Source organism: Protopterus annectens, chromosome 6.part0 (assembly GCF_019279795.1).
Source record: "Protopterus annectens isolate FY-2018-M chromosome 6.part0, PAN1.0, whole genome shotgun sequence".
NCBI lineage: Eukaryota > Metazoa > Chordata > Ceratodontiformes > Protopteridae > Protopterus > Protopterus annectens.
In genome coordinates, this window is record NC_056737.1 from 1,960,695,537 (window position 1) to 1,960,710,115 (window position 14,579).

A 14,579-nucleotide genomic window follows, 5' to 3' on the forward strand; every position below is an offset into this window, starting at 1 on the left:
CTTAGAAGAATGATTCATAGTTTCATAGTTTCATAGTATAGTACTAGGCTATCTGCCCTGGGGCATTTGTAAGCCTAGCCACAGTGATGTGGCTTTTGCCACCTCATGAAGTGGTACAAAAAATGTACAGAATAAATTTAGAATACTGTGCCTCTGTCTAGTAGTGACACAATGAAGGTCCCCTTATATAATAGAATTAGTTTACTGTGCCCCTGTCTAGCAGTGACACAGATGTGACCCCTGGGGTAAATTTACGATCTCTCATCCACTCATCAAGATTTCTCTTGAAGAGAGTCAGTGAGGGGCTCTGCCTAATACAAACTGGGATCTTGTTCCAAAGCATGGGAAGCCTCTGGGTTATGAATCTATCCCTCCAGCATGTCCTATTCATACTTGTGCCGAGGTTTAAGTCTTTAGCTCTCGTGGTCCTGATGGATTTGGATTTTTTGAGGTGGAGCATGTCCATCAGATCCTGATTGGACATGGCCTTGTACGTCAGGCAGAGATCACCTCTGAGCAGGCGGTATGCTACTGAATAGAGCTGAAGTTTCTTTAGTCTGGCAGAATAAGACATATGTTGGAGACCCTTGATCCTCTTGGTGAGGTACTTTTGTAGTCTCTCCAGCTGTTGCAAATGTCGGGTGAGGTACATACCAAATGGGGCATTGTACTCAATCATGGGTCTGATGAGGGAGGAGTATAGGGGTACAATGACATCCTTGGATCTGGATGTGAATCCCTTCATGATGAGGTGTGCAAGGTAGAATGTTTTTCTAACCACTTTGGCAACGTGGGTGTCAAATGAGAGGTTGCTGTCGATTTGGGTCCCTAGGTCTCTGATTACTTTTTCCATATTCAGTGGGTTGCTGTCTATATGATAATTTGTGGGTACTTTGATTTTCCCAAAGGAGATGACTATACATTTTTTGGCATTTAGTTTAAGGCCGTGACTCCGGCACCTGTTGTCGATTTCTGTGAGGCCTTTTTGTAGGATGTATGTGTCCGCTGGTGTATCGACTATGGCGCCTAGTTTGCAGTCATCTGCGAACTTTGTCATCCACAGCCCTCCCATGTTTGCTTTAACATCTGAGAAATAAATGCCGAACAAGAGGGGTGCCAGGACCGATCCCTGTGGGACACCACTTGTGACTGGCTTTGAGTCTGACATTGCTCCAGTGATTTTAACTTTATGGGTTCTGTCCTTTAGTCAGTTTGCAACCCATCTAGTGACATAAGGGTTTACGTTTAAGCTGTTGAGCTTATCTATGATGCCTGAGTGGGGTATTGTGTCGAAGGCCTTAGCCAAGTCCAAGTAGGCTGTATGGACTGCTTTGCCCTCATCAATGGCTCTAGTGACTGTTTCGAAAAAGTCAACCAGATTCAAGAGGCAGGATCTGCCCTTTACAAAGCTGAACTGGGTGGGGTCAAGTGTCTGTAGGTCCCCTATGTCTCTGTTTATGAGTTCCATAATGATTCTTTCCATAGCTTTGCAGACCAGGCTGATTAAGCTTATGGGGCGGTAGTTTCCAGGGTCTGTAGAGGCACCCCCTTTGTGGAGTGGGACCACTGTTGCTGTACGCCAGTGTTCAGGTACATATCCCGAAGTAAGGCTAAGGTTAAATAGCATTTTTATGTGTGGGTTTAGCTCCTCTTGGAGTTCATGTAACACGCAACCCGGGATACCGTCAGGTCCCACTGATGCTGTGTTTTTAGCTTTGTTTAGGGTGGTTCTCACTTGGACATCTGAGATGACAGGGAGATTACATTCAGCTGGGATAAGTATTTCTTCTTTTGGGGGTGAGGGAGGGGAGAAATTTGCACTGAACCTGTCAGCCAGAATATTGGCAATATCTGTGGGTTCAGTGTATTTTTTGTTGTTGTGAACCAACTCTGAGCATATCTGAGGGTTTCCACCCAGGTTTCTAACATAGCTGAAGAAGGCTTTGTGGTTATCTTTAGCGGTTTTTCTCTCAAAGTTGGCCTTGGATGTTTTTATGAGAGAACATAGTTTTCTGCTAATGTTGATCAGAGATGTCTTCCCTTCATGGGATTTTGTTCTGACGTGCAGTAGCTTCCTTCTTTTGTTATACAATTTGTTAATGGCTGAGGTCCACCAGACAGGACGCTTGCCTTTGGTGGAGAGGGACTTGGATTTATTTGCGATTGCATGATCCATGCATTCTTGGAGATGTCCATAGAAAGCATTTGTGAAGGATTCGGCATTGTGGGATGTGGTATCCACTGGCACAGTGGGCTTAAAGGATACCATCTCAATCTTACGAAGAGTGAAGTCTGCTTTTGAGAAGTTTTTCACTGTGGTCTTTTGTGCTGGGGGTGGAGGTGGGATATGTATATCTAGGTTGATTAGTTTGTGGTCAGATCTCACTAGGGAGGGGTATACTTCCGGTGTGGAGCATTTTGTCCCCATGTTTGTGATGATCAGGTCTAGCATATTATCTCCCCTAGTGGGAGAGTTGACTAGTTGTTCCAGTGCATTTGAGTTTATGAACTCCAGGAACCTTTGGGCTAGGGTATTAGGGCTAGAATAATGTACCCAATCTATGTTTGGGTAGTTGAGGTCTCCCAGTATGATGGTATTTTGTGATACATTCATATCCTCCAATGTCTTCAGGAAGGCTGAGTGGGGTTCCTGAGATTGGGAGGGTGGTCTGTAACATGCTACCAGTTGTATAGCAGTTTTGCTTATGGTTAGTTGCACCTGTATGGTCTCTGATGCTTCGAGTGTTGCTACTAACCTGGAGGTGTGGGTGTCCTTGATGAATATGGACACTCTCCCTCCCTTTGTGGTTCGGCCCGGGTTTTGGGGCCGAAAAGCATGATACGAGGTATAGCCTGGTAGTGCTGGGGTGCTCTCAGGAGCCTTGAACCAGGTTTCAGTTACTGCACAGACGTTGATGTTCTCCATGCTGAGGAGTGCATCATGCCTGCATCTTGAGATTTAGACTTCTGGCATTGAGCAGCATTACCCTTAGTTTTTTTTCCATTTTTGTTTTCTAAGGCGGTGGGTTTGTCTTTTGAGCCTTGCCTAAAAAAGGCACTATGGGGGTGGCAAGAGCCTTAGCCAATATACGGAAGCCCAGTGGTGACAGGTGTAAGCCATCCCTTGTGAAGCAGCGTGGCTTGTCCAACATGTCATCCCAGGCAGACAGATATTGGATCCCCTTAGAATGACACCAGTACTTGAGCCAATTATTAAAGCTGATCATCTTGTCTTTGTATTGTGGTATCATTCTTGGTGAGGGCAAGATGCTGCTCAGGGTCAGGGTCATACCAGCCTGGGCTACATAATTGGAGAGCTCCTCTATGTCTCTTTTCATGTAGTCCAGAGAGGTACGTCTCAGGTCATTCACACCAGCATGGACAATGACGGAGTCATATTTGTACTTGCTTTGGAGTGACTTGAGTGCATGTGTTATGTGGCGGATCCTAGCTCCTGATAGGCAGCTCACAGTCACCCTCTCCTTGTTCAGCCTGGTCAGTGGGACATCAGTGTGTCTGACTATAGAGTCACCTATTACTAGTGTATCAGGTATGGTGTTTGGCCTTAAGGGCTGTGACTGGTTGACACACTGATTTATTGAAGTATGTGTTGCATGTGTTTTGTTTTGAGGTGGTGGATTTTTGGATGTCTGCTTTGGGAGCCTCTGTTGTTTTGGTAAGTTTTTTATTAGAGCCTCCGAGTATGTCTTTGTGTTTTTATGTGTTTGGTTTGCAGTTGTGGTAGGTCTATGTGGGACTGGGATTGTTGTGTGTGTGGTTACCATCTCCTCCTGTCTGGTCATGCCAGCCCTGAGTTGAGAGAGTTCAGCCTCCAGTTTGGCTATATAGTTGCATCTGTCACATGTATTTGTGTTTGTTGGGAGGAGGAGAGGGTTGTCTGTGTACATGAGACAATTGTAGCATTGTCTCAAGATACCCAGATTGACCAGCTGAACTGGAGAGGACGCCAGTAATCTACCACTCGACATGCTAGAACAGTATAAGTGAGTGCTGTACCTTTAAGGGAAGTGGATATTCACAGGGGTGGTAAGTAGATGTAGTGCTTTACTTAGTACGAGAGTGCTTACTTAGTAGACAAGTATTGAGAGCAAGTGCTAGGCTTATAATATAGTGAGTAGTTTGATTATACTAAGAGTAGAGCTTCCTTAAGGGAAAATTTGAAGAGCAGACCTGGCGGAGCCAGAAGAAGTTTAACCTTGTTTAACCGGCGCTGCGCTATGCGCAACAGCAAAGCCGCAAACGTGGATTTTAAACAGTGAACTACAAAAGAGCTAGAAATGGTCCAAAACAACCAATTACTGCAGCTTCTTGTGCTGAGGTCACTTCCTACAGGGACAGGTAGGCTGCTCAAGGCTCCCCACTCCCACTGGTGAGCAAAGAAACTTCCTTTTATCCAAGTAAGGTAATGGACAACACAGGAACTACACCACAACCCAGAATACAGCAATGCCTGTAAACTGGTCTAAACTAGTCGAGGAGAAGCAGGAAAACAAGGATTATTTTTTTGTTTTTTTGATAGAAACACACAGAAAATGCAGAAACAGTGATAAATCAGTTACACAGGCTAGCACACTTTAGTGGGCAGCCTCCACAGTTAAATTAAACAAACAAACAAACAAACAAACTTTCGATCAAATTCGACTAAAATGTAACTTTAAGTGCAGATTTTAAAATAATGCAGCAAACAGTTAAAAAACAGTTCAAGCTAGTCCAGGGTAAGCTACAGAAGCTATTCCAAGTGAAAAAAAAAGCACAGATACTTAAATCCAGAAAGTAGTCGCTTTTCTGAGTTCCCTGCTGCTAGGACCACTCTGCAGGACCATGAGGAGCTTGTCTGAGCAGTATAGCCAGAAAAAAATGCCCAGAGGCGGATTTTAAACAGTGAACTACAAAAGAGCTAGAAATGGTCCAAAACAACCAATTACTACAGCTTCTTGTGCTGAGGTCACTTCCTACAGGGACAGGTAGGCTGCTCAAGGCTCCCCACTCCCACTGGTGAGCAAAGAAACTTCCTTCTATCCAAGTAAGGTAATGGACAACACAGGAACTACACCACAGCCCAGAATACAGCAATGCCTGTAAACTGGTCTAAACTAGTCGAGGAGAGGTGGGAAAACAAGGATTATCTTTTTTGTTTTTTTGTTTTTTTGATAGAAACACACAGAAAATGCAGAAACACTGATAAATCAGTTACACAGGCTAGCACACTTTAGTGGGCAGCCTCCACAGTTAAATTAAACAAACAAACAAACAAACTATTGATCAAATTCGACTAAAATGTAACTTTAAGTGCAGATTTTAAAATAATGCAGCAAACAGTTAAAAAACAGTTCAAGCTAGTTCAGCGTAAGCTACAGAAGCTATTCCAAGTGAAAAAAAAGCACAGATACTTAAATCCAGAAAGTAGTCGCTTTTCTGAGTTCTCTGCTGCTAGGACCACTCTGCAGGACCACGAGGAGCTTGTCTGAGCAGTATAGCCAGAAAAAAAATGCCCAGAGGCAGATTTTAAACAGTGAACTACAAAAGAGCTAGAAATGGTCCAAAACAACCAATTACTACAGCTTCTTGTGCTGAGGTCACTTCCTACAGGGACAGATAGGCTGCTCAAGGCTCCCCACTCCCACTGGTGAGCAAAGAAACTTCCTTCTATCCAAGTAAGGTAATGGACAACACAGGAACTACACCACAGCCCAGAATACAGCAATGCCTGTAAACTGGTCTAAACTAGTCGAGGAGAGGTGGGAAAACAAGGATTATTTTTGTTTTTTTTTTTTGATAGAAACACACAGAAAATGCAGAAACAGTGATAAATCAGTTACACAGGCTAGCACACTTTAGTGGGCAGCCTCCACAGTTAAATTAAACAAACAAACAAACAAACTTTCGATCAAATTCGACTAAAATGTAACTTTAAGTGCAGATTTTAAAATAATGCAGCAAACAGTTAAAAAACAGTTCAAGCTAATTCAGGGTAAGCTACAGAAGCTATTCCAAGTGAAAAAAAAGCACAGATACTTAAATCCAGAAAGTAGTCGCTTTTCTGAGATCCCTGCTGCTAGGACCACTCTGCAGGACCACAAGGAGCTTGTCTGAGCAGTATAGCCAGAAAAAAACACCCAGAGGTGGATTTTAAACAGTGAACTACAAAAGAGCTAGAAATGGTCCAAAACAACCAATTACTACAGCTTCTTGTGCTGAGGTCACTTCCTACAGGGACAGGTAGGCTGCTCAAGGCTCCCAACTCCCACTGGTGAGCAAAGAAACTTCCTTCTATCCAAGTAAGGTAATGGACAACACAGGAACTACACCACAGCCCAGAATACAGCAATGCCTGTAAACTGGTCTAAACTAGTCGAGGAGAAGTGGGAAAACAAGGATTTTTTTTTGTTTTTTGATAGAAACACACAGAAAATGCAGAAACAGTGATAAATCAGTTACACAGGCTAGCACACTTTAGTGGGCAGCCTCCACAGTTAAATTAAACAAACAAACAAACAAACAAACTTTCGATCAAATTCGACTAAAATGTAACTTTAAGTGCAGATTTTAAAATAATGCAGCAAACAGTTAAAAAACAGTTCAAGCTAGTTCAGGGTAAGCTACAGAAGCTATTTGAAGTGAAAAAAAGCACAGATACTTAAATCCAGAAAGTAGTCGCTTTTCTGAGTTCCCTGCTGCTAGGACCACTCTGCAGGACCACAAGGAGCTTGTCTGAGCAGTATAGCCAGAAAAAAATGCCCAGAGGTGGATTTTAAACAGTGAACTACAAAAGAGCTAGAAATGGTCCAAAACAACTAATTACTACAGCTTCTTGTGTTGAGGTCACTTCCTACAGGGACAGGTAGGCTGCTCAAGGCTCCCCACTCCCACTGGTGAGCAAAGAAACTTCCTTCTATCCAAGTAAGGTAATGGACAACACAAGAACTACACCACAGCCCAGAATACAGCAATGCCTGTAAACTGGTCTAAACTAGTCGTGGAGAGGCGGGAAAACAAGGATTATTTTTTTGGGGTTTTTTTGATAGAAACACACAGAAAATGCAGAAACAGTGATAAATCAGTTACACAGGCTAGCACACTTTAGTGGGCAGCCTCCACAGTTAAATTAAACAAACAAACAAACAAACTTTCGATCAAATTCGACTAAAATGTAACTTTAAGTGCAGATTTTAAAATAATGCAGCAAACAGTTAAAAAACAGTTCAAGCTAGTTCAGGGTAAGCTACAGAAACTATTCCAAGTGAAAAAAAAAGCAGAGATACTTAAATCCAGAAAGTAGTCGCTTTTCTGAGTTCCCTGCTGCTAGGACCACTCTGCAGGACCACGAGGAGCTTGTCTGAGCAGTATAGCCAGAAAAAATGCCCAGAGGCGGATTTTAAACAGTGAACTACAAAAGAGCTAGAAATGGTCCAAAACAACCAATTACTACAGCTTCTTGTGCTGAGGTCACTTCCTACAGGGACAGGTAGGCTGCTCAAGGCTCCCCACTCCCACTGGTGAGCAAAGAAACTTCCTTCTATCCAAGTAAGGTAATGGACAACACAGGAACTACACCACAGCCCAGAATACAGCAATGCCTGTAAACTGGTCTAAACTAGTCGAGGAGAGGTGGGAAAACAAGGATTATTTTTTTTTTTTGATAGAAACACACAGAAAATGCAGAAACAGTGATAAATCAGTTACACAGGCTAGCACACTTTAGTGGGCAGCCTCCACAGTTAAATTAAACAAACAAACAAACTTTCGATCAAATTCGACTAAAATGTAACTTTAAGTGCAGATTTTAAAATAATGCAGCAAACAGTTAAAAAACAGTTCAAGCTAGTTCAGGGTAAGCTACAGAAGCTATTCCAAGTGAAAAAAAAACACAGATACTTAAATCCAGAAAGTAGTCGCTTTTCTGAGTTCCCTGCTGCTAGGACCACTCTGCAGGACCACGAGGAGCTTGTCTGAGCAGTATATTCAGATTCTATTTTAATCTGATTGAGATATACCCATACTTTCTCTTATATATTACTTTATTGAGATTGCCTTGACATGTAGTTTTGCCCATTCATGTAAGTTATTTGCCACAGATCTCGTATTAACCCAATAAACTGAAAGTTTGCAAGTTTGGGTAACATAGAGCTGTGATAGTGCTTCATGAAGGGGAACTGATGTGGTTACACCATGTTTAAATGAAGCTGTATTGGGAAAATATTGACAGCCATAAAGATAAATGTACACAACAAATGTTATAAAGGGCTGTGTTGAGTCTGAAACTATCATGTTAATGATCTGCCAGTTACTCTGCAACAGACTGGAAGAAATGGTACCCCGTCAAAGGATGAACAACATACACACATTCACACCAGTTGCATACATTTTACAAGGTCACCATCTCACCTACTGGCATGCCCCTGGGATGTGAAAGGAAACCGGAGCTCCCCTCCACCGAAAAGAACCCCACGATACAGGAAAGATATGCAGGGCCAGAACAGGGGATACTCCCGACTGGGAACGGAACCACAGAATCAAGGATGGCTACAAACCTAGGCAAGTTACATTTTATTATTTTCCTGTTTCCTTGTCTGTCAAGCTCCTTTTGTACTGTTTTCCACCTGAATCTTTTTTTTTTTTTTTTTTTTTTTTTTTGTGAGCACTCCGTACATGCACTTCTCAGTGTGTGCATGTCCTGACACTGTGATCTGTACCATGTTTGTATCTACAGCACCATCCTCATGCAAAACAGCATTTTATTTATACTTAAGGAGTAAAGTTTGATAGTCACTATGCCAAATGAAATTTGAATACACAAAACCTTATACATCGTACAGCCAGTTTGCTGTATTCTTTTAATTATTATAAATCTTGGTCTTTGGAATATGGGTCATCTTTCTCTGTATTTTTTAATTGAACCTACCTAAATGAGACCTTCTCAGTGAACAGATTTTCACTAAGATTTTTTTAACAAGAATGTAGATCCATATTACTACCCCCCATGCAGCATACATATCTGCTGATTTCACCAGATCCAAGCATAGTGAACGTTTTGAAACATGGAGAGTGCAGATCTAAGATGACTTCCCTGATTAGTTTAGCAGAGGTACATCAGTGTCAAGCAGGAAACAAAATAATATCAGAGGCTCAGGATAGTGGACTACATACACTTTGGTTTACAAAGTCCATTGTGGGAGAAACAGACAAATGCAGGTTCTGTGAAACAGACCTGGAAACAGTCGCACATCTTGTTGCTGGTTGTGATACACTAATGGCAGAAGGACTGTGTACTGAAAGGCATAATAATGTGGCAAGACTGTTGCACTGGGGATTTTGCAAACATTACAATACTGAAATAGCTGAGAAACATTGGAAACATGAGCCACAAAGCATTATAGAGAATGATGAAGTTTATATCACACAGGACTACTCATTACCAACAATTCAAAAAATAGATACAAGAAAACCAGATATAGTAGTCCATGAAAAGAAAACAAAAGTAGCATTGATCATTTAAATTGCTGCACCCACTGATTACAGTGTCTTATTTAGATATGCTACCAATACATGTAACTCTGTATGAATTGCAGAAGGAGTCAGTTCTGAGCACACTGCGAGTGCTGTGAAGAGCACTTTTGGCTTACATCAAAGAATGAAACAATACTAATTTCATGACCTCTGATCATAATTTGATTTAGGAATGGGGTCCATTCTCATCATGGTATTAGAAACCCAAAAGACATTGAGAAACTAAACCCAAGCATTGTCTCCTGCAGCCTTAAACTACCATAACTAACTCCAAGATCACAAAACCTCATAGTAACTTAGAAAATGTGTTGATGAAAACCCATTTGCAAATAAAAATTCCTTGAATCATGGCTCAGTCAAACACAATCAATGGGATTAACAAATAACCAACTTGTGTGTTTGGGTATGTTGTTGTTGCTTTAAAAAGATTGTGCCAATACTTTCAAAATCTGCAGAATACTTATTGCTTGTTGTCAATTTTGCCAGAGAGAAACTGTTTTAAGGTTAATTAGATCAAATGATGCCTGACTGACATTTAAATATGATCAGCTTTTTTATGTTGTTGTAAATTGCCCACATTTGCACTGAGCCATGTTTAGCCATGCACTGCATAGATTCAGATGTCTTGAGTCATATCTTTGTCTATATAGCAAAATCTCTTAAAATCACTAATGGTTAGAGTGATTTGCAAGTATAATACCTCACAGTTAAACAGAGGTAAATAGTTCAAGTTGTGCATGCATGCTATCATAGTACAAGAGTAGCAACACAAGAGTAAAATAGGTTCCTGTTCATTATTCAAAGATCATACGTGCAAATTCTCAAAACTGTGAAAATGTAAGTGCAATTGCATGGGGGAGTATAAATCCAGAACTGGTGTATCTCCAAGTATTTCCTCTTCTCCAAGGTATAATAACCTGTAAGTAAGGAAAGAATGGAATCAGAGCTGCCCATATAAGAGGTTGCAGGGGCACGTCCCCCTGCAAATGCTCCTTTTATGTGTAGCACTGAGTTTCACACTTCATTGTTATTTTAAAAATATGACACTTGATTTTTACAGCTCTGGGAACTCCAGTAGCAAGTCTTAAACTTTCAATAAATTGCCACAGCAAGCTATTATGCAAGTACCAAAATAGTTGATTATGCTGCACTGAAGAAATTGTGTATCACAGAGAAATAACAGTTCTAGTGATACTTTATTTGCTGTGAAGTAATAGTTCTTAAACTACAGGACTGCATTTCTTAAGTAGTCAGCAACAAATGAATCTGCTGGATTAAAATTGTAATTTACTTCACTAATGCATGTGCTCACACTATCCTGCTAATCCTAAAAATATTTCATTTATTAACTGTTTCTTGGTATCTTCTAGCAGATTCCTGCTCTTGCTGTTTAACCAAATTGTTGTTAGACCAAATTATACTTAACCTAGCCATCAAACTTTATTTCTGTTCAACATCATATAAAAAGCCTAGGGGTGATCTGTGCCTTGCTTGTACAGCTTTAAGGAATCCAGTTGTCCAAGAAGTCATATACCTCCACAATTGAAATAGTTCTACTAACACTAAAGTCAGAAATCTAAAAATATGCCAAAATTATATAAGACAAGGCAGAGGGATAGATTTTTCATGTTGTGCTAAGACTTTCTCTGGAGCAAACTTCCTCACCAAACTAAGTAGTGTGACATAAAGTCTGCCTTTAAAAAGGAGGTGGACATCTGGATGGGTATTCATAAACTCTCCACTGGTATGACTGGCCTGGCCCTACTTGAAAAGGGAGGCAAGGCCTAATGGTGGGTAGTGTCAAGGCAGTAATGATCTTGTGGCTCAGTTGTAACTCATGATCCTATGAAGCAATAATGCCTGGATTTATTGAGTAGTTTGCGTAGTCCTCAGAAATTTACTAGAAAACTAAAATCAGGGACATTGTATAAAATCATGGACAGTGGGGGGAGTAGATGCATTTCTTTGTGCTGTATGTATTTCTTCATACTTATTTGAATGTGTGTGTGTGTGTGTGTGTGTGTGTGTGTGTGTGTGTGTGTGTGTGTGTGTGTGTGTGTGTGTGTGTGTATCTGAGCTTCTGCATATGTGTCTATCTATCTATCTGTATATATATATCTATCTATCTATATGGGTTCCCTTAAACCCACTGAAGTAGAGGGAAAAAAGTTAGTACTGCTGATAGAAAGTTAGCTGATTGCATGTACCATTTTTTTTTCAATGTGAAATTACAGTACACTGGGGATCAGAGAATTTGCCCTTTCCCCACTGTAATGTAATCTAGGAGTTGGTAAATATAATTACCAGGGGGTGTGGAAGTGGGCGGGACTTTCTTCCCTACAAAAAATAGACTTTGTGTTCTTTCAGGTCTTTGTGATTCGAACTAGAGTGAATTTGCATCATTGTAATTTGTTTTACCAGTATAACAGGCATTCAAAGTTTTGACACTTCATAGCTGTCACACACTTGTTTTTCTTTCGGCTTTTCCCGGTCTGCTAATGATTGGCAGTCGATTTTTATGGTGCCGAGGTGCCAGCCCAATGCCCAACCCTCAACAAAGGCACGCCCATTCATGCATGTCTTTCGAACGCCACTCGACTGCAGGGAGGACATGCAGACTCCACACAGAAGGTGCTCCAGCCGAGAATCAAATGGGAGAACCTCTTGCTGTGAGGTAACAACGCTACCGCTGCACCACCGCGGCTTACAAACATCTGCCACACACCACACACTAATACATATATATATATATATATATATATATATATATATATATATATATATATATATATTATACTGACATCCTACACAAACTATGAAACATTAGTTAGAAAAACTACTTTACATCAAAACTATAAAGATATGTATTTGATAATAATACAGCAAATAAAAACATTTTAATAGCCCATTTTCAAAGTGCAATAATGCTTTCCAGAATGGGCATTACAGGGGAAATAAACCTTCCAAAGGTGAAGAAGCCTTCTGACTATGGTACTGGGGCTTCACTACACCCCAGGGCAGCCCATTATTTCATCAATAAGGTCTACCCTGTGGGGAATTATTGCTTATTTATAACACTAAGGAGTACTTTCTTCTGCAGCACCTAAAAGCAAAAACATATTAAGTAGGAGTAACATGACGTGTACTGAATATGTGTGAAATATTTTGAATACAAAATACTAATCTTCTCCACTGATGATCAGTAATGCAGAAAATACATTTAGTGATTGGTGCACTGGCATCTGACTAGTTAGTATTAATATAATGAAGCATAACAGTCTGCATTGCATGGCCCAGAGTTCATTTGCTAAAAGCTAACATATGCTAAGTTGCAAAGCTACAGATTGAGATAATTTTGCACTAGATATGACTGAAAAAAAAAAAAACAGTCCTACAAGATCAGAGATAAGTACTTTTGTAATAATACAGCAAATATAAACCAGCAATTTACTGAAACAGCTGTGGACTTTTTTGTTATTTTCTTGTAATCTAGCTATGAATTGTTTTTGCTTATACTGTAGTGAGAATGCAGAAATAAACTAGCCATTTCTAAGCATGTGATTGCTGTAGAACATTAAATAGTATCATTTTGCTATTGGCCAGTGCCCTCATTTAAATATGATCAGCTTTTTTATGTTGTTGTAAATTGCCCACATTTGCACTGAGCCATGTTTAGCCATGCACTGCATAGATTCAGATGTCTTGAGTCATATCTTTGTCTATATAGCAAAATCTCTTAAAATCACTAATGGTTAGAGTGATTTGCAATATCTGTAGTATGAACAGCTGCCCAGAGTTGTACAACAAACCACACTGTGCACAGTGCAGTGTTAAATATACCATAGCTGCTCTACTTTAGCAAAATTAGCTTGCAGTTCCTCCACAGGGGAGGTACAGTTGCACAGCAGATAGCATTGTCACCTCACAGTGAGAGGTTCCCCAGTTTAGTTCTCAGCTACGGTGTCTTATGTACCGAGTCTGAATGTCCTCTCTGTGTTTGCATGGGTATCCTGCTACATTCCAAAGACATGCAGTAGGTGGATTGGACACACTAAATTGGCCACAGGTGTGAGTGTGTGATGCGGAATAACTACAGTGGCGGGACTATCGACCCGGTGGTGTAAACCCTGGCACTATGTGATTATCACTGTTGAAGTGACATCCTGACACCATGTGGGAAAAAGGGGTTATGGATGGATGCCACACATTGCCCTTAATAGTTAGCAGCTACTCTGCAAAGTGCTTGCTCAGCTAGTTGCCTCCACCACACTAAAGCCAAATAACTATTTCATCTAATTGGATATAATTACTCCATTTCAAAAAAATTCTCCAAATGCCTAAGCTAATATGGAAGGTCAGCCTGCTTGTCCTCCTTCTTTTGCCATTCTCATACCACTTGGGATCCTTAAACAGCATAGTAACTACCTTACACGCAGAGATCAAGAACTTAACTTAGCACATGGCAGCCAGTTTGAGAGAGATGAAAATATTTAAGCAAACATGGAAGCAACACTCTTACAAATGACACAGACTATGAGCATCACACACCTCCACAACACTCCATAAAAGCCCACACCAAAATGTCTTATGCTGAAGCTGTAAAAAAGTCTTTGCCAAAGACTCCTAGATCCGTAAAAACTAGGTCTCACTGAAAATCTAACACTACAACATCTTCAGCACACTTCCAACAAGAAGTCAACAACAATTAAATCATCTCAAATCCAGTACACTAGACTGCTCTACAAATAAAACATTTTAGTTATTCGGATTAGGATCTCTAGTATGCCAAATGCCATTAAGGCTATTTCATCTGCAAATATTACTACAACATGGTGTTGGTAAATGTGGAAGTGAGGACTTCATGCAAAACACCCTGAGGGATATGCATAGAGATACGTTGGAACTCTCCATGCATGTTACAAATGCAAATAAGACTCTGGTCCTGAAAGGAATGTTTCCTTCTCAAAGAACAATGCCTAAAGTCAAAGAAACGATAATTGGCTTTAACCATTGCAAAAACTGTTGATATCATTCCATATGGGCTCCAGTAT